A 24,620-nucleotide genomic window follows, 5' to 3' on the forward strand; every position below is an offset into this window, starting at 1 on the left:
TAAGTTTCTAAAGCTTCTATTTCTAGCAAGTGGCATGCTAGATAGTATCTGACAAATATGCTTTAAATACAATCCATAACCAATTTCCTATTTTACATTGAATTGTTGCAGGAGACTGAGTGGGTGCCAGTTGTGTTGCCACTGCTGAGTCTCGAGGACTAGGACTCAGTAAGAGGAGCTGATGACCTGCCCCAGTGCCTAGTGCCACTGCCCTGGAGGACGCGGTTTAAGTACATAAACTACAATGTGTACTAATTCAAACACTTTTCTGCAGACCAAGCTATATGACTAATATGGTCAATAAAAATAATTACAAGAGCATACAAAACAAGCAATTTAAGTAAAGTTAAAACAAAACCCCTTATTTAGCTGTGGATGACTAACAGCGTAATAGGTACTCAACTCCAACAGTCAAGGCACAGTCCAGTTCTGGGACTGGTACCAGTGTGCAATGCAAAGAATGGATTAGAAATGTGCGATTCGTTTCGATTCGGAAATTCGGCCGAATTCGTAAAATTCAGGATTCGGATCGATTCGAATTTCCGAATTAAAAAAGTGCCGAATATACAGAATAAATCCGAATTAGTTCGGATTTATTCGGTAGATTCGGATGGCCATGGATTACACTAGTATTGTACAGTATATTAGGTTATATCACTCTGCTATGGGTTACACCTAATATACAGTACATAATACTAGTCTAATACACAGCACATCCCACCTAACACTTACAGAAATTCCGAACCCAGCCGAATTTATTCGAATCCGAATTAATCCGAAACGAATACGAACCGAATTGATTCAAATTTTTCCGAGTTCGAATCGTTCCGAACTGAAATTCGAAAAAATCAGAACCGAACTTTTTTGACATGCACATGTCTAGAATGGATCCAAATGATAGTTCAGCAACTTTTACAGCAGTATGGTGGTTAAAGTGAATGTCAATTTTAGCAGCCTGTAATTTGAATACTGATTTATCAACTCGTAACTAGCTAAACTGCAAAGGTTTTTTAAAAATATATAAAATAGTTTAGTGATTATATTTACCAAAATTCAATCTGTTCGCTCCCAGACTCCTACTCGCCACTTCCCACCCGCTCTATACGTATCTCTAAAGCGTGCAACCGTGGAGATCTTACAAACAGATCTATCAAATATGATCATGAAAAAATATTTACTTACTCTGCGCACACGGTAACGTCTGCGTTAATCTGCACATGCGTTTCAAGTATTTACTTTGAGTGTGGACGCGCATCACTTATGAGTCTAGATATCAGCTAACACATGCACAGAAGAAGTGCATGACATAGCAAAAAAGGTGTTGAACGACCCGGGGGGAAAACTGGATTGGCAATCTGTTAATTGCCCAAAGTGGGACAAAATGGCGGGCGGAGGAATTGAGGCACATAATTAAAGATTAAAAGGTGAATTTGTGCATTTTGTCAGGGTATGGCTGAGTGGCATTGGATATTACATAATTTAATCTCATTTAGCTAATATCTACTATAAATTGATTTAGCCGCATTGCAAACACTGGAATGGGTGATATCAACCCCTCCCTTTTGCTCTCAACTACAGACTTGTAGAACAAAAGCAATAGACAGGACTTCTAAAGATAAACAAACATTGGTCCCAAACTATAAGATAATGTCACATCTAAAGAGCCTTTGATCACGGTCTCAGAAGAGAGGTAACTTCTAATTAAATATTTTTGGCTAGCCTTCCCAGATTGAAATATTTAAATTAATTTAGCCTAAGAAATTCATTACTTATTTCACAAGAACCCCTGTAGAGAACAGTCGCTTAGTCTGAACTGATAATGAAATACACAAACATACTCAGGGGAAATTGGCCCTTATCGTCTAAGTGTTAAAAATTGTGCCATGCTGAGTTTTATATACACAAAGAATCTAAACTCATGTTACAGCTAACATGGGAAGTTGAAGGCCTAAGAATCAAGATTTCAAAATATCTTAACCTATGTACTTTTGATAAATTCTCTACATAGTTCTAAGATAAATTAATGTATACCTCAGACTGTCCAAGTAAATTGTATAAATGTATTTGTGGATCTAAGAAGAAAGGCCTAACTAACATTGAATAAATTTGATAACTTACATAAAATGTTTAATCAACTTGTTTCAAAATGGATAGCACATTCTTATATATTTTCAGGCATCTAATAGGTGTATATGTAATTGGTGCTGTGGATGGTATGTTTTTATACACCGTTACAAACTGCTATTTGTAACTGGCCCTTTAAATGGAAAATTGCCCTGCTTCCCTGGATTTTGGAGAAGCCTATTTGCCAGCCTCCTTCCACATGACTATGGCCCCTGGAAGATTGTGCCCCTGAAAACATATTAACTTTTATTGGGTGTGTATGGCCCTTTAAGAACCGTCTGGGGACATATTGTGACTTTGGTGAACAATGCCCCTTTAAGACTATGTCCCCAGACTTGTGAAATGACTTGTCCCTGGCTCCCACTTGGTTCAGTTTCATTGTGTGCCTTTAAGTGCTATGTGACAGACCCTTCAGTCAGAACTACAGAGATAACTGTTCAGCTTCAAGAAGCATTCTAAATACAAGTTTGCTGGGATCAGCTCTAATTAAGTTTAGTGATAAAACATTCCCATTGTCTAATCAGACTTCTAGTAGTGATAAGGTGGACTGCATTGTTTTATTGTGTGTAAAATGTTATCTGCTGAAGTAATGTTGTGGCCTGTCAAAGGGAGTGTCTCTATCTAATATCAAATGTGTGATGGGGGATTTTATGCCTCCCCCTGAGAGTGTCCTGTTTGCATGTAACCTCAATAAAAAGCAGGCTGTGTGCTCCAGCACTTCAGACCTATGTTGACCCTCTAACTTGAAGCTTTGACTCATGTTTGTAGGATACAGCTTATATCACTACAGGGATTGCTATGTTTTTCATACTCCCTTAGCTACAGGGATTGCTACAGAAGGAAGAGGTTCACCTACTGGAGCCTGGTCGTAGGTCCAGGGCGCAGAGCAGACGGCGAGATACCAGCCCAGCAGCGGTGGTTCATAGAGTCTGCATTACTTATGGTGGCTACGCAGCAGTTAGAGTGTCTACGGTGCTGCTGCTCCTTTGGTGAGCGCTAGGAGCATCCTTTTCTACGGCCCAACTTCCAGCCAGCCTGGAGGCAACCGTAACATTTGGCGGCAGCGGTGGGATCGCGTCCTAGCGCAAGGAGCAGCACCACAACAGCACTGGTATCGTAGGAGAGTAATTGAGGGCAACGCTAGCCACTGCGCAGCGTCCCTACCTACAGCAGCATGGAGCTGACAAGACACTGGTCAGAACCCTGTGAAGAGCACCTCAACCTGATCCGTCGCTATGAGGGCGCTGATTTCGTTCCAGAGGTAAAGAGGCGGCTAGTCCAATATGGTGCAGACCCTGCACAGGAGGTAGTCAGTCGCCTCATCCGGGAATTGGCTACTGAGAACAAAGCGGCACGAGCCTTTGAGCGCCAACTGTGGAGTTTGAGGGTATGGACACCTGGTCTCTCTACCCAGCCGCAGCATGTTCCACAGGGAGAGGAGAGCAGCGACCTCCCTCCCCAGCGGCAGTATACTGTGCAGAGGGAAGAGACAACCGGTCTCCTTCCCCAACCAGAGATACCAGAGGCAGCAGGCCTCATAGACTGGTCCTGGGAGGACCCCCAGCAGGCAGGTGGAGATGGGACCGCAGTCTATCTACCGGCCCAACAGGGATGCTGGGCAGGCGGCCCAGATCCCCAGCGACAGACCCAGCTACAGGGAAGGGAGAGCATCGACCTCCCTCCCCAGCCGGAGTGTGCCTTCCAGGGAGAGGAGACAACCGGTCTCTCTCCCCAGCCGCAGCATGTTCCACAGGAAGCGGAGAGCATCGACCTCCCTTCCCAACGGCCGCCGGAGTATCAGGAGGAGGAGGTAAGCCAATCTCCCCCTCCCCAGCTAACTCCTAACTTGGGCCCAGGGTTAACAGTGGAAATGTTAACCCCCACTGACCCCCACGTTCCCTTTGCCACCGGGCAGGACTATGCCCCAATTCCCCCAGCAGAAGAGCTGGCATCAGGACAGAGCGCTGCTGGCCTCTGCCCTACAGACCTTGTCCTTGTTACAGGACTGGCCTGCAAACCCCTCACCCCAGCAGAAGCGCTGGCACCAGGGCAGAGTGCCGCTGGCCTCTGCCCCCCAAGTACCATCAGCTATTTGCCCAGCTGCGCCAGGAAGGCCGAGGATGCTACACTTTCATCCTACAACCTGGAACTTACAGGCCAGTACTACGTATTGTGGGGGGCTACTTTGCTGCTAACGATTATTTGTGGGTGGGTTGCGAGACTAACTTAGGCACTGACCGGCAGAAGGTCAGGTGCCTGGTTAGTCTCCCTCCAAAAAGGGAGATATGTTACAAACTGCTATTTGTAACTGGCCCTTTAAATGGAAAATTGCCCTGCTTCCCTGGATTTTGGAGAAGCCTATTTGCCAGCCTCCTTCCACATGACTATGGCCCCTGGAAGATTGTGCCCCTGAAAACATTAACTTTTATTGGGTGTGTATGGCCCTTTAAGAACCGTCTGGGGACATATTGTGACTTTGGTGAACAATGCCCCTTTAAGACTATGTCCCCAGACCTGTGAAATGACTTGTCCCTGGCTTTCTCCCACTTGGTTCAGTTTCATTGTGTGCCTTTAAGTGCTATGTGACAGACCCTTCAGTCAGAACTACAGAGATAACTTTGTTCAGCTTCAAGAAGCATTCTAAATACAAGTTTGCTGGGATCAGCTCTAATTAAGTTTAGTGATAAAACATTCCCATTGTCTAATCAGACTTCTAGTAGTGATAAGGTGGACTGCATTGTTTTATTGTGTGTAAAATGTTATCTGCTGAAGTAATGTTGTGGCCTGTCAAAGGGAGTGTCTCTATCTAATATCAAATGTGTGATGGGGGATTTTATGCCTCCCCCTGAGAGTGTCCTGTTTGCATGTAACCTCAATAAAAAGCAGGCTGTGTGCTCCAGCACATCAGACCTATTTCTGTCCCTCTAACTTGCAGCTTTGACTCATGTTTGTAAGGGCCAGCTATAATCACTGCAGGGATTGCTATGCTCTGTATACTCCCTTAGCTACTGAGCTCCTGTAAGAGCTCTTGTTCCTGGATTCACCTACTGGAGCCTGGTCGTGGGTCCAGGGCGCAGAGCAGACGGCGAGATACCAGCCCAGCAGCGGTGGTTCGTGGAGTCTGCGTTACTTATGGTGGCTACGCAGCAGTTATAGAGTCTACGGTGCTGCTGCTCCTTTGGTGAGCGCTAGGAGCATCCTTTTCTACGGTCCAACTTCCAGCCAGCCTGGAGGCAACCGTAACATACACTCAGCAAGAGATGTACAGATATGCAATATTTAAATTAATATGGGATTTATCTATATCTATCTGATTGCTGATCTCAAGGTATGTATGTGATATTTAGATAACAGAAAGTTATTGAGTCCATGATGAAGGTAATAGTCCTTTTAAATCTTTCCATAGAATATACGATTTTTAAACACATTTTTAAGCTATTATAAGTGGAGTATATTCATGTTTAATCTTTAAATACTCAGGGTAAATAGTATGACAATCCAATAGACATGGAACATGTGGTTTGTTAATACTGGAAATTATAGTATATTGAACAAACATTTTAAGGTGAGATTTTAAGCTGAAGCAGTATTGATAGGGAGACTGCATTTCTGGTTATCTGCTGCCCCCTCTTGGATTAAAACTGGTATGACAGCCAAACGAGTTGACTGTTTAAACATATGCCAAACCAAATAAGCCAATCAGGGAGGCATCTTCCAAATAATTAATCAGGGACAAGCATTGGTAAAGGCCTATCCAATTATTGTGCGATTGATTAAAGAAAAGGAGGGATTCTTTATTTTTGGAATAAAGACCCCCACACACACAGTAGACAAAGGAGACAGACTCAAAGCATACATTTTTGGAGAGGAAAATACACAGGCTTTGTGCCAAGTATATTCTCTGCCATTTTAGGACACTTTCTTGAACAAAGGAAGATTAACTATTTTGAGGCCTGTATCTTTGCACAGTGGATAAATCTTTAGCTGACCCACAAGAAATTCTGGAAACTGAATAATCATTTGGTTATGTGGTAACGTTTGGCAGTGACTATAATTTAATATTTTAAAGCAAATACATTCATTGTTGCTACAGTTTAATTGAAGCTGGTAATTTTAAAAGGGTACTTTGCATTTTAAGCTTATATTCATAATCCTGTATAGGCTAAAACTAGTCATATTTAGTGCTAAGTAATTTATTTGCTAGATAAAGGTCCTTTGTATTGCACATCTCTAAGTCAGGCTTATTGTAAGTAAATGTCTGGTGTGTATTAAGTTATTTGCATATATGCAGATATATATTTTTTAATTTGCCTTATTGTAGCTAAATAAGTTCATTTCAGGTCAGATATATTGGTTGTTTGCATTAATATATACAATTTCTGGTGTTTTTAATTGAAGTTATATAGAATCATTTGTGGGCTAAATAACCTAATTATACTTGTCTGAAAGTTCTTTAATCTAATGAAATCCAGTAAGATTTGGGTGAAGTATCTTAGTATATTGTTTATCTAAAATCTGAAGTTAGTGGTCCATATTCTGGAATTTCATTGCGTTATTTTAATGTGATTCATTGTGAGTAAGGTTAATTTTAAAGATATATTTTTTATGATCTGCTGTATAGAATATTGTAACAGCATAAATGTGTATGGTTGATTCATGATCTAGTTTCTATAAATATAATTCAATGTGTTTATAAATTTAACTAATCTTGGGGGGGCGGAGCTAACCGCTGAACAGGATGGCAGCATAAGTTGTGAGCTCGCCCTGTTTTCTGCCTTATAAATAATAATAAGTTGCCCAAATTATCTAAAAAAGGTGAAACTTCACTATTCCCGACACCCAGAAGCACACTAACATCGAGTGGCATAAGGGCAAAGAGAAAAGAACATCTATTTAACGTGAAAATCTGCAGGCTCCTATACCAACGCAAGCAGCACAGGAGGCCACTGGTCTCTGAGAAACCGTGCACAGCTAACCGGCGACAATCTAAAGTCCCCAGAGGGTCGGGGCTCCGCTCTGGGGCATTATTGGAGACTTTGTGCCTCCCGTGAGAGTCAGAGGTTTACCCTGAGGACGACTTGCTCCTGCTGATACAGGTCGGACTGACACTTTACCTGTGGCCCGGACCGCAGATCTTTGTGCGCAAGAGAAGCCGACACTAGGAGTATCCCCACCCGGAATACCTGAAGCGTGATATCGCTCGATCGGCTGACACATCTTTCTTCGCTGCGACTGACCGGAGGGCCGGGGCTCCGCTCCGGGTCAGGCTGCAGCTGCTCCAGGACTCAGGCGAAAGACATCAAGCGGTGAGTCACGATATGTGGGCCTGATCTGGGCCGCTACCCTACACCAGCTGGCCGCTTACCCTGCCTTACAAGCCAAGGCTATCATCGATCCAAAGTAAAGACCTGACGGGGAAATTTAATTTGAAAGTGCGCCATTCCCCTCAGGGCGCGAGTCGCCGCCATCTTGCGGCCTCACATCGGCCCTTCCTTTGCAGTGGGCCTAGGACGGATCAGGGTAAGAGTGCCTGGCACACGTAACTGCATCATACACAATCAAACCCTGCTGTTTAGAACTTTAAAATAAGTGAGGATAGCCCAGACTACCAGGAATAGGGCTTCCACTGACAGGTTGCATCATAACAGACTATCAGCCTAACGGCTTCATAAACTAACTATTCTCTAAGCCAACCGACTATACACTCACACTGGGCCACGCAATACCAAGTTTGGCACATAACAAAGACACCCTTTCTGTTTCTCAGCCACCACACCTTCGGCAGAGGTGCCGCCTACATATACCCTCCAGGTACTGTGTGAGAGAGCCAGCCCAGCCTTGCTATTAACCCCACTGCTACAGAAAAGTTGGTTGGGGGTTTTTTTTTCTCTTTTTTTAATCAAAGCATATTGATGAACACTATTCCCCCCAGATTGCACGCTTTATGATTGTGCCCACTGCGGAACTGATGGACTTTCTCCTATAAACAGCAGTATTGATAGATTAATCTAGAGGGCAACGTCTTGCACATCTAGGAGACTGTGCCATTCCTCTACCTATTACCTAACTGCAAGGTCCGGGACTATAAGCTATACCTGCCCTGTACTCTGATAGCCTTCTGAGTTTGAATTGTATCTATATATTGTTAAGTATTTTATTGCATAATTTACCTGCTATGTATAGAGCTTTTTTACTGTGTGTAGAATCAGCGATATAGCCACGGTGACAGGGGACAAATTTTATTGGTTTAGACACCTAAATTCCTTAGTTCAGACTTCTGCATCACCTAGACCCAACCTACCTAGGCCCCAACACCCACGCCTCAGTATTTAATCCAACTCTCTGCGGGAATAGCTTGTCTGCCCACCCTCTCTCCTGGTGTTGTACCCCCTTACCCCTCTAAATTAAGTGATAACCTACTAGTTGTGAGCTTTTCCTACACTAGTCCCAATTTTTAGGCCATAGTTCTCCCCACCATTTTGCACCAAGTATTTACAGGGCACCTCCTACTTAGTACTATTCTGCATATTGTTGTAGGTCACTTAATGTCTCCCCTACATTGAGCCCCCTGTTGTATTCTTGTGAGTCCCGCCTCACGGGACTGGCTGCATTGGTCCCCCCCGCACCCCCCCTTTCCGGCCCAGCTTGTCTGGGCTGGTCACTATCACTCTCCTTTTCCCCTTCCACTTGGTCGTATCCCCCTTCCCCGAGGTGCGTGGGGCTCTTTGGAGCCGCCATAATTAACGCTGCGGGGCCCTCCTGCAAGACAGTCCATATTATAAATTTAAGGTCCCCATAGCATGTGCAAGGGGTAATTTGAGATGAGGGCTATGCTGGTCACGCCCAGTTACTACAACAGATAATGTCAATGCTCTTATTAGGTGTTTAAGTTTACCTTATGTGATTTGCTAGATACCTATTTTTGCTTAGGTGATTCCTCTAGTGGTTCAACGATCTCTGTGTATATAAGTGGTCAGGGTGGTACTCTACTGTAATTAACGACTCATCCCCTGGTCCTTCTATTTAACAAAATATGTCGCACTCTGCTAGAAAAAATACCAAGTCCCAAGCGGCCTCAAAACAGACTGTTCTCGACCATTTCTCTCAGCCACGCAAGGGACCTGCTCCTGTGAATAAGGATGATAGTGATCATGAGTCGCAAGACAAAGGATCCCAATCGAGCTCTCAGTCTGTGGCTCACCTTAATCATTACATTACCGAAAGTACCCTGCAGAAACTCTTGGCAGCCCAGACCAAATCTATCACCGCTGAGATTCAGAAAAGCTCGGCTGAGCTTAAAAAAGAAATAATGGAAATTGGTGACCGTATAGACTCACTTGAACGACAACAAGACGACCTGGCCACTGATCACTCGAACCTGCTAGCCTATGCGGAAAACCTAGCCGAGCAAATCTCCCAACTTGAACTCAAACTAGCGGATGTGGAGGATAGAGCTAGGAGGAATAATATCAGGTTCAGGGGCATCCCAGAAACGGTTGCCACGGGTGGCTTACAGGAGTACCTCATCTCTCTGTTCACTGCACTTCTAGGGCCGTTGGAGGGCAACATGCGTGCCATGGAAAGGGCCCACAGGGCTCTCAGGCTCCGCACAGTTTCATCGGACAAGCCAAGGGATGTAGTGGTCTGCTTTCACCACTTTACATTTAAAGACCAGTTGATACAAGCGGCATACCGCAAACCCACTCTCCCTGAAGAATTCAAGGACATTCAACTCTTGCCCGACCTCTCATCGCATACATTGCAACAGCGTAAACTATACGCCCCAACAACCGCTCTGCTGAGGAAGGCCGGGATCAAATACAGGTGGGGATTCCCCACTAAATTGATTGTGACCAAGGACAACCAAACCCACATAATTCCCTCACCTTCTATGGGGGGCACATTACTAGCCAATTGGGGCCTTCAGGCTGTCCCTGACAACCATCAAGAGGTCCGCTCCAGATTGCGGGTCACCGCCCCGGAGTGGTCCATTAAAGAGCAGAGGCCAAAGCGACCAAAACCTAACCCCCCCTGACCACACTGAGGCCTCAAGCCTCTCCAACCTGAGGGTGTTGAACCACACTTAGCTATCAATGCCATTCTTGCATACTGTTCTTAATTTCTGTATCCAAAGTTATTGTATCTAGCTATAGTTAGAGCTCGAGTATTTATATGTTTACTTAACAATTTTTGTTCTTCTCTTACAGAAGAGAGGGGCGACTGGTACTAGCACTAGTCCCTCCACCTCTTAGACAAGGTTAGCCTCCCCCCCAATCTTTGGTGCCCATTCCAGGGCCCCACATAAGTGGACTACTTCCACTTGCTCCCCCCCACATTCCACCTTCCCCTCCCAATCTCTATCTCCCATCCTTCCCCTCATCCCCGTAAAAGCTCTCTCAATGGCCTCACTTAGGTTCCTCACCCACAATGTTAGAGGCCTTAATACTGTGGGTAAGAGATGCCTCCTGTCCCGCTCTTTGCGCCACCACAGAGCAGATATAGCCTTTCTCCAAGAGACGCACCTGTTAGCAGATTCCCCCCCTCTCCATACATCTAAAGAATACCCGGTTTTTGAGGCAGCTTCCTACACCAAAAAAGCCAGAGGAGTAGCCATTTTAGTTCACAAAAGAGTGGCCTATGAACCCCTATTCACATTTAGAGATCCTCAAGCCAGATACCTCATTCTTATCTGTAATCTAGACCACGTCACATATACCCTGGTCTCAGTCTATCTCCCGAACTCGCTCCAGCCTAGGTACCTCAGAAAAGTTCTCTTGCATGTTGACAAAGTCAAACGGGGTAGAGTAATTCTAGCAGGGGACCTGAATATGGTGTGGGATGGGAAGATTGATAGGAAAACTAGCCCTCATAAAAGACTCTCCACCAACTGCGACCCAACTAGCCGTAGATTCAGGGAACTAATGTGCCAGTTTACTTACTTCGACATTTGGAGGTCCTTACATCCTCTTGACAGGGACTTTACCCACTTCTCCCACCCACACGCTACATACTCGAGGTTAGACTACTTCTTCTGCCACCCCTTAGAACTGGATCTTGTCCGCTCTACGAGCATACACCCCTGCCCGTGGTCGGATCACGACCTTGTCACTTTTGATATAGTCTCCGTCCATACTACCAGAGCTAGAGCCCCTTGGAGGCTGCCGCATCATCTCCTTTCGGATGTCCCATTCAGAGAGGAGATCAGGAAGGAGATCCACTTCACCCTCCAGACCAATGACACCCCAGATGTTAGCGAGAGCTCAATCTGGGGAGCCTTCAAGGCTACCCTCCGAGGCCTCTTCATCCGCAAACAGGCTTACCTCAGGAAGCAGGCTGGCCTCTCCCTCTCTCAAGCACATTGTAAACTGCGGGCTCTTGAGACCCAACGCCGGGCCTCGGACCCCATTGCACACAAATCTGAGGTGGAAGATATTAGACGGCTTATCTGCCAGCTAGAATTCCACAGGACGCAATCTAACCTCCTCCATTTAAAACACCTCATGTACTCCAAAGGCAATAAAGCGGATTCCCTACTCGCCAATAAAATTAGGCAACGCTCGGGTGCCACTCGCATCCATGAAATTAAACAAGGTACGCAATCTTTTAGACTACCCTCCCAAATTGGCCAACAGTTCAATAAGTTCTACTCTGAACTTTACAATATAAGTGATGAGACGACACTCAGGAAAGCCCCTTCGGAAAACAAACCTATTCCTCCAATCCTTAAAACTCCCCACCCTCGACAAAACTCACACAGAGAGCATTGACACCCCGATCTCTGGCCAGGAGGTCAAGATGGTCATCAAAAAGTTGAAGTCCCTTAAAGCCCCTGGGCCTGACGGCTTCACGGCCATCTTTTATAAGACCAACAAGAACTCGTCCCTATACTTACCAGATTCTTTAACAAGGCAATGTCCACTGGGAAATTTGACAAGGAATTCCTAGAGGCCTCTATCATTACTATTCCTAAACCCAACAAAGACCCAACCCTATGCTCCAACTACCGACCCATTTCGCTCATCAATACCGATGTTAAGATCTATGCCAAAATTGCTCCCGACTCTCAGATTCGGACCAAGTTTGTTTTATTCCGGGGAGAGAGGGCCCGGACAACACCAGGAGGCTCCTTGATATCCTCCTAGAAGCCAAGAGACTGAATAGACCACTCGCGGTGCTTTCTCTTGATGCTGAGAAGGCCTTTGACCGCGTCAGATGGGAGTACCTCTGGCGGGTCTTAGAGAACTTTCAGTTCCCGGAGCAAATTATTCGCGCAGTTAAGGCCTTATACTCCTCCCCAGTTGCCTCAGTAAGAGGATTAGGATTTGATCCAACCCCCTTTTCTATCTCCAATGGTGCCCGACAGGGTTGCCCCCTGTCCCCGATCCTGTTTGCGCTAGCCATGGAACCTTTGGCCACGGAAATCAGGGCAGATAAAGAGATAAAGGGAATTACCCTGCACGGTACGGTCCATAAAGTGGCCCTATTTGCCGATGACACTACCCTATTCCTATCCAAACCCCTTATAGAGGTTCCGAGACTCCTTTCCCTTCTCGAGACGTTTAGTACCATGTCATACTATAAGTTAAATCACTCAAAATCGGAATTATTTACCTCTGGATTTCCTGAAGAGATCTCCAGAAGCCTATGCGAAAAATACAAGTTCATCCCTAGTCATAGGTTTGTCTCCCACCTTGGTGTCAAATTGTCTAACTCCCTACCCCAAATTATAAATGATAATTTCAAGCCCCTATTAGCCGAGCTCCGATCCCTGCCTACGAGTTGGAATTTCAAATGCGTCTCCTGGCTGGGCCGCATAGCAGCTCTAAAGATGAGCTACCTTCCTAAATTTACATATGCCCTTCGCTGTCTCCCCATTAGGGTTCCCAGAATACAATTCCAGAGTGCCTGTACCAGGTACATCTGGCAGGGCAAAACTCCTAGAGTCGCCCATAACATTCTGCAATACCCTAGAATGCACGGTGGAGTGGCTTCCCCCTCCATTTTTAGGTATGCAGATGCTGCCATGCTCACCCACATCTCTCAATGGGGAGTTAAGGAGTCAGATTGCAAGTGGAGGACAATTGAACAAGCCTCCTTACCACACAATCTTGCCCTGAGGGATCTTATATGGTCACCACCACATTGTAGGAGGAACCTAGGCGCCACTAACCCGATTATCCGAGAATGCCTGTTTGCCTGGGACCGCCTAAGTCATAACCCTAGGGTGGCTCCTCATCCATCCCCAATTTTTTCCATGGCCGGCCTCCTGTCGGGTCTTCCTGACTCACACCCAATTGCTTGGGCTAGAATGAATATTACGAGAGTGTCGGACCTTTGGTCTACTTCCTCTCAAGTAACCTTCACCCCCTTTCACCAACTGAATATACCCCCATCCGCCCCGCCATACCTGAAGTTTGAACATTCAAGGGTCATTAGCCTCCTGTCCAGTTGGGGTTTTAAACCCTCTTCTTCAAGGCAACTCACCATTTGGGAGGCTAGATGGCAACAGGGGCTCAAGCTGGGCAAACCACTATCCCTACACTATACCCTCATAGAGGGTGCTATCCCAACTGATAAAGCCCAACATATCTTAAAATGGGAACGGAGGTTAGATTTCATGAAGCCCCCCGAGGAGTGGCAACACACGCTCCTATTGACAAAGAAGACCCTTCATTGCATTACCATCCTAGAAACTTACATAAAAGTGCTCACACACTGGTACTATGTCCCAGCCCGACTTGCGAAAAATTTTCCTGGGGCCTCCCCCACCTGCTGGAGAGACTGCTCACACATAGGTCACATGATCCACATTTGGTGGAGTTGCCCCAGACTCAAGCCCATTTGGCAGAAATGCTTTTCTACCCTAGTCAGTCTAGGTATCCATCTTCCCAGAACACCCGAGACGGCCCTTTTCCACCTAGGCACATGTAAACTCCCCAAACATCAGGGTTCCCTTAGCGTTTACCTCTTATCTGCAGTTAAACTCAACATAGCGCGGGCCTGGAAACGTACCCTTCCCCCGGCCTGGTCAGACATCTTGGCTACCATGGCCTATATGTACTCCATGGAAAAGGGTATTTATTATGCCTCTGGTAGGTCTGATCTCTTCGAACTGACTTGGTCTGACTGGAAGGGCAGATTTGACACTCTGGCTCCCTAGCTTTGACACCTAGACTATAGTACAACTGTACTTTTCCTGGCTGCGGCCCCGGCCACGTTCCTGTAAATCCGTACTGGCTCCTTACATGACCCTCTCCCTTCCCTTACAGGCCATTAGTTCACCCCTCTTTCCTTCCCGTCCTCTTCCTCTCCCCATCCCCCCCCTCCCCCATTGACACTACCTTATGTCCTAGTGGACTCTCGTTACTCCCCTTCAAATTGGTAGGAACGTCATTTTTGTATTGTCTATTCTTTATGTTTTTATGTTCTTATGTACTTGCACTTGACGTACGCTTGATTCGTACAACTGTTATATTTCTTATCCTCTTTGTTATAAAAACTTAATAAAAAACTACCTGGAAAATTTTTTTTTTTTTAACTAATCTTAAAGAATATAGAAATAAAATCACAATTTTTATTGAGGTCATTTTAAAGAATAATAAATTGTATTATAACCCTGGTATATACTGACAATTTCTAAATAAAATAAAAAACCAATGTCATCCTGATTTGTAGAGCTTGCCAAGATGACGAAACACTACGGGCGAGTTTACGTTCACTTTAAGCTAACTTGACAAATAAACTTGACAAAGGGTCTTTTTACCCCTTTTTGCACCTAGGCACCAGGCATTTCTTTAAAAGAATTACTTGCATTCAATCTTCAATTATTTGGAGAGTGCACTATGGAATTTTATCTGTTAAGCTTTACCTAAATACGGAAAGCTCAAAAATCATTTTTTTTTCTGGATACAGCTCCATGATCTCATCCTGCAAATACAAATATTTTGTTAACTTGTCTAAATATTTTAGGTTCATTTTCTTACTTATAAACAGTCACCCAAATCATAAATACTCATCAAAATATAGTTACTCATCAATACTCCCCTTTTTTGCGTGAAACATCCGTTTGTCACGCAAACAAAATGACAGCAAATTAAAAGACAATCCATGCACTCCTTAAAGTATCCTTAGAAATCAAGCAAAAACATACATCCCATTATTTATTTAACACATACAGCTCCTTTCCACACATTCTCTAAAAATTAAAACATTCTCTAAGAAATCATTTAAACACAACTGTCCACTACGCAAAAACAAAACAGCCGGCAAAAACTTAAATACAATCAAACTGAAAGCACGCACATGTACTTACACTCACTGAAACAGCACTTAGAAATACGACATTCTAACAAAACACTGCAAATAATTCAAATCCTATAACAGCCTTGAGCTATGGTTTTGTAAATTTTACCCTGCACAATACTATGAAATCATGCTAATAAGGCAATTACTTTTGAATATCAAACTAGTTGCACATTTACAAGTAAAATCCCAAAACATGAATAGACAAAGAAAACACACAAACACCTTATATTCTGGGAAAGGTCAGTGCACAGTGCAAACCCACTGTTAAAGAATCATGTTTGGCACAAATAATTTGGGAAAAGCTTCAGAACCCAGCCAATTGGCGGCAGTAACTAGCCACATGCTGTTACAGCTATAACTTCTATATAATCAGGATTTTAATAAAATACACATTTTATTTTTTTATATATAAAATGTGATATTCAACATTTTTGCAGCTCTGACTAAATATAAAAAAATTTTTAAAAAAGGAAAATTTCTGAATATACTAATAGAATAAAAGGACAATTTACCCCCAAAAAAATCTCCCCTTGAAATTGTTCCCAATGATCCATTTTACCCGATGTAGTGTATTTAATAGTTTACAAGTAGCTCCTTTACCCTTATTTTGGCATTTGAAATAGCTTATTTAGCCTGTGGTATACCCACTTATAGTAAAATATTGTATACGGCAGTCTCAGCTATTAAATAGCCCAAGTAAACAGTCAGAAGAATAAACCACTCAGTGGGGGGCAGGATAGTTAATAAAATTATAATTTTCCATTGTTCTGTCTAAGTATTGAGCTTTGGTTTTCCAGACAAAGGTAAGATAAGGAACATATTGAGATAATACCTGAAACCCATTGTAGTGGTTTAAAGGCACAAAACCAGCTAATTCATATATACCAAAACCTGAAAATGCAATTTCTCCTACATTTTATGCTATACAACTGGCATAAAAAAATCATTGAAAATAAAATAAAACAATTTCAGTATACCGTCTCTTGGGGCTGACCATTTATCATATGTATAATACATATAACCTAGCCATGTTTAGGAAACTTGTCTTATTTACTATTAAAATTCTACTTTACTGTATCATAACCCGTATATATTTAAATGAGAGCTCTCATTCATTTCTAAAGTCACTAAGAAACTTACAAATTCTTATAATTTTAAACAACCAAACCATCACAGCACAATTACACAGCAATGTTACCAGTTGTATTACAACGCTACTGAATAACTACTTGCAAAAGACCCAAATACTTTAGATACTTTTAGCATACTGCTTAGACTCTTTTCCACAAAGATTTGCATAAATTATTCCACATAACATACTTAAATCAACCTATTAATCACTTGCCAGAAAAACTCACTTGTTACCAAAACTAAAATCACGCACAAATTTCTTAGTTGACTTGCAAAAACTATATATTTTATATGCCTTAAACAGGTGGAAACATTAAATCTCTCATCAGTCCTTAAATGCATAAAAGGAATGTCACTTAAAACTAAAAACAATTTATTCTTACCTGATAAATGTATTTCTTGACACGGTGAGTCCACGGATCATCTTTATTACTGTTGGGAATATCACTCCTGACCAGCAGGAGGCGGTAAAGAGCACCACAGCAAAAGCTGTTCAATACCACTCCCCCTACCCACAATCCCCAGTCATTCGACCAAAGGGAAAGGAGAAAGGAAGTAATCTAAGGTGCAGAGGTGCCTGAAGTTTATAGAAAAGCAAACTGTCTGAAAAACAGGGCAGGCCATGGACTCACCGTGTCAAGAAATAAATTTATCAGGTAATACATTTTTTTCCTTCAAATGACATGGTGAGTCCACTGATCATTTTAATGTTGGGAACCAATACCCAAGCTAGAGGACACGGATGATAAGGGAGGGATAAGACAGTTAACCTAAACAGAAGGCACCACTGCTTGAAGAACCTTTATCCTAAAAGCCTCCGCTGAAGCAAAAGTATCAAATTCGTAAAATTTAGAAAAAAGTATGCAAAGATGACCAGGTCGCAGCCTTGCAAAGCTGATCTCCATTTTTGAAAGCCCAAGAAGATGAAAGCCCTCGTGGAATGAGCTGTGATTTTCTCAGGAGGCTGCCGTCCAGCAGTCTCATATGCCAAGCGAATAACACTCCTTAACCAAGAAGTAGCTGTAGCTTTCTTACCCTTACGCTTCCCAGAAAAGACAAATAAAGACTGGCAAAAATCCTTAGACGCCTGCAAATATTTCAATGAACGAACCACATCCAGGCTGTGCAACAAAGGAGGAACAACAATCTCTTGAATATTCTTATTAGAAACAACCTTGTAAAGAAAACCAAAGGCAGTACACGCATAACTACCTTAGAGTGGAAAAGAAAAGGCGATTCATACTGTAAGGCTGAAAGCTCCGAAACTCTTCGAATCAAAGAAATAGCCACCAGAAACAAAACCTTCCAAGATAACATCTTAATATCCAAAATGCATAGGTTCAAATGGAGCCTGTTGAAGGACCCCAATAACCAAATTAAGACTCCAAGGTGGAGTAGTAGACTTAAACACAGGCCGAATTCTCACCAAGGCCTAACACAAAGAATAATCTGGCACATCCGCCAGACGCTTGTGCAATAAAATAGATAAAGCAGAAATTTGACCCTTCAGGGTACTAGCAGATAAACCTCTCCAAACCCTCTTGGAGAAAAAGACAAAATCCTAGGAATCCTAACTACTCCACGAGTAGCCTTTGGATTCACACCAATACAAATATTTATGCCAAATCTTATAAATAAATCTTCCTAGTCACAGGCTTGCAAGCCTGAATCATAGTCTCAATGACTCAGAAAAACCACGCTAAGAAAGAATCAAGCGTTCAATCTCCAGTCGGCTTCAGAGAAACGAGATTTGGATGAAGAAAGGGACCCTGCAGAAGAAGGTCCTTCCTTAATGGAAGACGCCAAGGTGGAAGGGAAGACATCTCCACCAGATCTGCAAATCAGATTCTGCGAGGCCACGCCGGAGCAATGAGAATCACTGATGCCCTCTTGTTTGACCCAAGCAATGACCCGAGCAATGACAGCAAACGGAGGGAACACATATGCCAGACTGAAAATCCAAGGAACTGCCAGAGCATCTATCAGAAAAGCCTGAGGATCCTTTGACCTCGACCCATACCTCAGGAGTTTGGCATTATGATGAGATGCCATGAGATCCAACTCCGGCTGCCCCCAACTGAGAATCAAGCTGGAAAATACCTCTGGATGAAGTTCCCATTCCCCTGGATGAAAAGTTTGTCTGCTCAGAAAATCCACTTCCCAATTGTCCACCCCTAGAATATGGATAGCAGTTAGACAAGTTGTGAATCTCCGCCCACTGAATAATCTTGGCTACCTTTGTCATGGCCAAGAAACTCAGAGTTCCTCCCTGATTGATGTAAGCCACTGACGTTATGTTGTCCGATTGAAACCTGATAAACTGGGTTGAAGCTAGCCGAGGCCAGGTTAGAAGAGCATTGAAAATTGCTCTGTTTCAAAACATTTATTGGAAGAACTGACTCCTTCCGAGTCCATAGACCCTGAGCCCTTAATCAACCCGACAGCACCCCAGCCCAGCAAACTGGCATCCGTGGTTACAATCACCCAGACAGGTCTGCGAAAGCAAGTTCCCTGAGAGAAGATCCTGAGAACCACCATGGAAGAGAATCTCTTGACATCTGATCTAGAACAATCTTTGGAGATAGATCCACATAATCCCTGTTCCACTGCCTGAGCAAGCATAACTACAGAGGTCTGAGATGGAACCGAGCAAACTGAATGATGCTCATGACTGAAACCATCAGACCAATAACCTCCATGCACTGAGCCAATGACGGCCGAGGAAGGGACTGAAGAGCATGACATGTATTGAAAATCTTTGACTATCTTGCTTCTGTCAGAAAAATTTTTATCTCTAGAGAATCTATAATGGTCCCCAAAAATACCACTCTTATAGCCGGAATTAAGGAACTTTTTCCTAAATTCACCTTCCAACCGTAGGAGCGCAGGAAAGACAACTCCGTGTGGGAGGTTGCTAGTTGAAAAGATGGAGCCTGAACTAGAACGTCGTCCAGATAAGGAGCCACTGCAACACCCTTCAATCAAAGCACCGCCAACAAAGCTCCCAGGACCTTTGAAAAAATTCTGGGAGCTGTTGCCAGACCAAAAAGAAAAGCTACAAACTGAAAATGTTTGTCTAGAAATACAAATCTTAGGAACCTGTGATAATTCCTGTGAATGGGTATATGCAGATACACATCCTTTAGATCCACTGTGGTCATGATCTGACCTTCCTAAACCAAAGGAAGAATGGAACAAATAGTTTCCATCTTGAAAGATGGAACCTTGAGAAACTTTTTTACACTCTTGAGATCTAAAATAGGTCTGTAAGTTCCCTCCTTTTTGGAAGAGATTGGAATAAAAACCCAGACCCTGTTCCTGAACAGAACTCACTCCCATGTCAGAAAGATTCTAAACACAACGTAAGAACACCTCTCCTTTTATCTGGTTTACAGATAACCTGGAGAAAAGAAACCTGCCTCTGGGAGGAAAATTCTTGAACTCCAGTTTGTAACCCTGGGACACGATATCTACCACCCAGGGATCCTGAACATCTCGAACCCAAGCTTGAGCGAAAAAAGAATCTGCCCCACAAGATCCATTCCCAGATCGGGGGCAGACCTTTCATGCTGATTTTGAGTCGGCAACATGTTTCCTGGATTGCCTCCTCTTATTCCAAGACTGATTTGACTTCCAAGATGGCTTGGACTGTTACTGCTTGGAGGAAGAAGAGGAAGATTTACCAGAGAAGTTACGAAAGGAACGAAAATTACTCTGCCGAACCTTCTGTTTATTTCTTTTATCCTGAGGAAGAGAATGCCCCTTCCCTCCCGTAATATCAGAAATAATCTCAGCCAAACCTGGCCCAAAGTCTTACCCTTGTAAGGAACAGACAAAAGCTTAGACTTAGAGGACATATCCGCAGACCATGATTTTAACCATATAGCTCTGCGAGCTAAAATAGCAAAACCAGAAATTTTAGCTCCTAACTTGACCTGAAGATAAGCATCTTGAGGAGAATCATCTTCAAAGCCTTGATTCGATCTTGAATTTCTTACAGAGGAGTATCTTGCTTAAAAGAATCAGACTATGCATCAAACCAATATGCCGCAGCACTAGTAACCATAGCAATACATGCAGCCAGTTGCCATTGATAACATATCTTTTTAAACAAAGCTTCCATCTTCTTATCCATAGGATCTTTAAAGGAACAGCTGTCTTCAATAGGAATAGTGGTCCTCTTGGTCAGAATGGAAACTGCTCCCTCCATCTTAGGAACCATCTGCCAAGATTCTTTAATAGAATCGGCAATAGGAAACATCTTCCTGAAAATTGGAGAAGGGGGAAAAAATACCAGGCTTCTCCCATTCTCATGCAATAATATCTGAAACACGATCTGGTATAGGAAAAACTTCGAGGAAGGGACATCAAAAAAATTAAGTTTACTAGATTTCTTAGGTATAACCATGACTGACGCCTCAGTCATCCAAGGTAGCCAAAACCTCCTTGAGTAACAAACGGAGGTGCTCCAGCTTAAACCTAAAGGAAACATCAGGTTCAGAAAAAAGATTTACACTATCAGAATCCAAGATCTCACCCTCAGATGCTACTGAAGTATCTTCCTCCTCAGACCTATGAGAAAAAATAGACAATTGCAACAGAATCAGAAACCCAATACTTCCTCTTGCGCTTCCCCTGTAACATAGGAAAAGCAGACTGCGTCAGATACTGCAGAGGATATATGGGTAGCAATATCCAGCAAGGAAAAACCAACCTGAGACAAAACAGCGTACTGCAGAAGATTGGGACGTATGAGGAGAAAGCTGCAGATTAGCCTGAACAGGAGACTCCTGAACATCCGCCCTAGACAATGAAGGCTCAGAATCAAGAAGTCTATCCTTGTAATGTTTTCTCCATATAAGGGATAGGAAGGTCAACATTAGTATTTAGACAGAAGAAGCAACAGCTTGCAGGGCCTCTTGGTCCATCTTATTCCAAAGGAAAAAACCTTAATCAATAAAAAATTCTAAGTTTAAATCAGAATTTTAATGAAACAAAAAACGTTACTGTCCCTTTAAATTTTAAACAGACTTTATCCAAACTGCACAGTAAATCTTGCAACAATTTCACAAAATGAATGCAAAGACACCAACATTAGTCCCTGAAATTCAGACAAACTAAAATATAAACAGAGCAACAGCCCCACAAAAAAAAAAAAAAACAGACAACCTCCACACCTCAGCAAGCTCTGCTGAGATGCCTACCTGACCTCCTTGCTGCCAGAAACAGTCAGAAAATGATCCGGACTCTTATACAGCCGCACCGGAGAAAACTCTGAACTACCTCTGAGGAGCTATGCAACAGAGCTACAACATCCAGGAACAGGAAACAGCTAAAAGGGTGCCAAAAACGTCCTTGCTATCTTAGATAAGCCTGCCTATTGTGGGCGTGGCCTAACAAACCTCCCGGTAGCCATTAATACACAAGCAAAAAACATGTACACCAAAGTGAAAACATAAAACTGAGCCAAACATCCCCAGTGCCTGCAAAACTGCCATACAATAAACAGTTAACCTAGAAAGCGGATTGTATATTTAAACAGAATTAACTGTCAAGGTACTAAATTCGCCAATATCAAAACAGGGAAAGAAATAGGCACTTAGCGCAAAAATCTGTCCGGCAGCAGGACAGTTCACTTGGTATGAGAGGGGCTGCCTACCTCACATGGACCTGTGGAAAAAAGAAAAGGCTGAGTAAACTTAAACTTTTAACCAAGGACAGCATGAAATTACTTGGCAGGCCCAGTGGGGATTATACCCCTCGAGTTGCCAAATGCTTAAAAGCCACCACTTGCTCTACTGAAGAGACTGACATGGATTACAGCTAAACCTCAAAGAAAACCAGAGCAAACTTGCTTTGCTTAAAAAAAATAAACTTGATTGAAGAATCAGACACCTAACTTTACCCCCTCCTTGCAACTGATACAAGCAAAGAGAATGACTGGGGATTGAGAGTAGGGGGAGTGGTATTAAACAGCTTTTGCTGTGGTGCTCTTTGCACAGTAATTAAGATGATCCGTGGACTCAGTCATTTGAAAGAAATGCAATTGACAGAATTAAGCACTATACACATGATTTTAAAATAATATTACAGCAATAACACTTCAAGCAAATTACAGCATCAGATTTCTTAACTAACACTGATACACAGTTAAAGGGACATAATACTCATATGCTAAATCATTTGAAACGGATGCAGTATAACTAAAAAGCTGACAGGAAAATATCACCTGAGCATCTCTATGTAAAAAAGGAAGATATTTTACCTCACAATTTCCTCAGCTCAGCAGAGTAAGTTCTGTGTAAAAAGTTACTCAACTGCTGTTCAGCTGCAGGTAAAAAAAAATGAAGAAATGTACAGCAGCCAATCAGCATCAACAGTCCTGAGGTCATGAACTTTTACTGTGATCTCATGAGATTTCACTTAACTCATGAGATTTCATTGTAAACTTCCTTAAGCTGAATAGGGAAATAAGATGAGTGCACGTAAGCTCGCTCCTTCCGCTGTCCCGGGACAGACACTTATTTGTTGCTTAGAAGTCCTTTACAATGGGATGTGGCTACTGAAAAACTTTTGAGGTAAAATATCTTTTTACATAGAGATGTTCAGGTGATATTTTCTAGTCAGCTTTTACAGCTATACTGCATCACTTCCAAGTGTTTCAACATTTGGGTATTATGCCCCTTTAAGAGCTTTGGCCTAATTACCAGTCAGAAAACAGATAAAACATGCATCACAGCCAGAATTTTGCAGCAGTTGTAATAACGTATATAAACTTGCATACCGTTAATATTTCACTCAATTCACTCCCAACATTTATTTTTATGCAATTTAACATACATCAAACTTTTAAAGACACAGGAAACATTTTATTAATGTTCTAAGGAAAAACATACCAGAGACATTAGAAATACAAGTTGAACTTTCCAAATTTTAAAATGTATTTAAGATTGTCCGAAAGCTAAGAATGGCCATTTCCAGAAATTTTGAATAATTTTTAGACAGGATAAATCCTCAGATATTTAGTGAGTAAACCTTTTACACTTAACATGGGACAGTGAAACAGACACACACTTCTTACACATAAATTACACAGAAAACAGTTTCGTTACTTTAAAGGGACAGTCTACACCAGAATTGTCATTGTTTTAACAGATAGATAATCCCTTTATTACTCATTCCCCAGTTTTGCATAACCAACACAGTTATATTAATACACTTAACCTCTGATTATCTTGTATCTAAGCCTCTGCAAACTGCCCCTTTATTTCAGTTCTTTTGATAGACTTGCAGTTTAGCCAATCAGTGCCTGCTCCCAGATAACTTCACAAGCACAGTGTTATCTATATGAAATACGTGAACACCCTCTAGTGGTGAAAAACTTAAAATGCATTCTGAAAAGGTGGCCTTCAAGATCTAAGAAATTAGCATATGAACCTCCTAGGTTAAGCTTTCAACTAAGAATACCAATAGAAAAAAGCAAAGTTGGTGATAAAAGTAAATTGGAAAATTGTTTAAAATGACATGCTCTATCTGAATCATGAAAGTTTATTTTGGCCTAGACTGTCCCTTTAAAGACCTTAAAACAAAAAGAAAGGGATTTCACATACCAAGCTATTTTTCAAGATGCATCCTGTCATGTCAGGAACCTTTCTCCATGCGTACAGTATGCAACAAGCAGCTACAGCACTAATCACTAAGCTCTGCGTTTTACTTTGAACAGACCCCACATTCACAACACAAGATAAATGAAATAAAAGCAATAAAGCAACAAGCATCAAGTGACCACTCAGCTCCAGTGATATTTAAACTACTTTGTGACTGTAAGGGACTTTAACCCTTAAAACAAGAGACTCATTTGTTTCAGTATAGCGAGACTTTAACTTGCAAACAAAGGGACTTTAACCCTTTAAATAAGGAGAGACTAACTCACGCTATAACCTGCGCTGGGACTCAGGGGAGTTTAACCCCTTATAAAGGGACTTTCACCCTTTATTTAGAATTAACACTGACCAGACTGGGTTCAGATTCAGAGGGGAAAAGCAGAATGAAAACACTTA

Source organism: Bombina bombina, chromosome 12, assembly GCF_027579735.1.
Source record: "Bombina bombina isolate aBomBom1 chromosome 12, aBomBom1.pri, whole genome shotgun sequence".
NCBI lineage: Eukaryota > Metazoa > Chordata > Amphibia > Anura > Bombinatoridae > Bombina > Bombina bombina.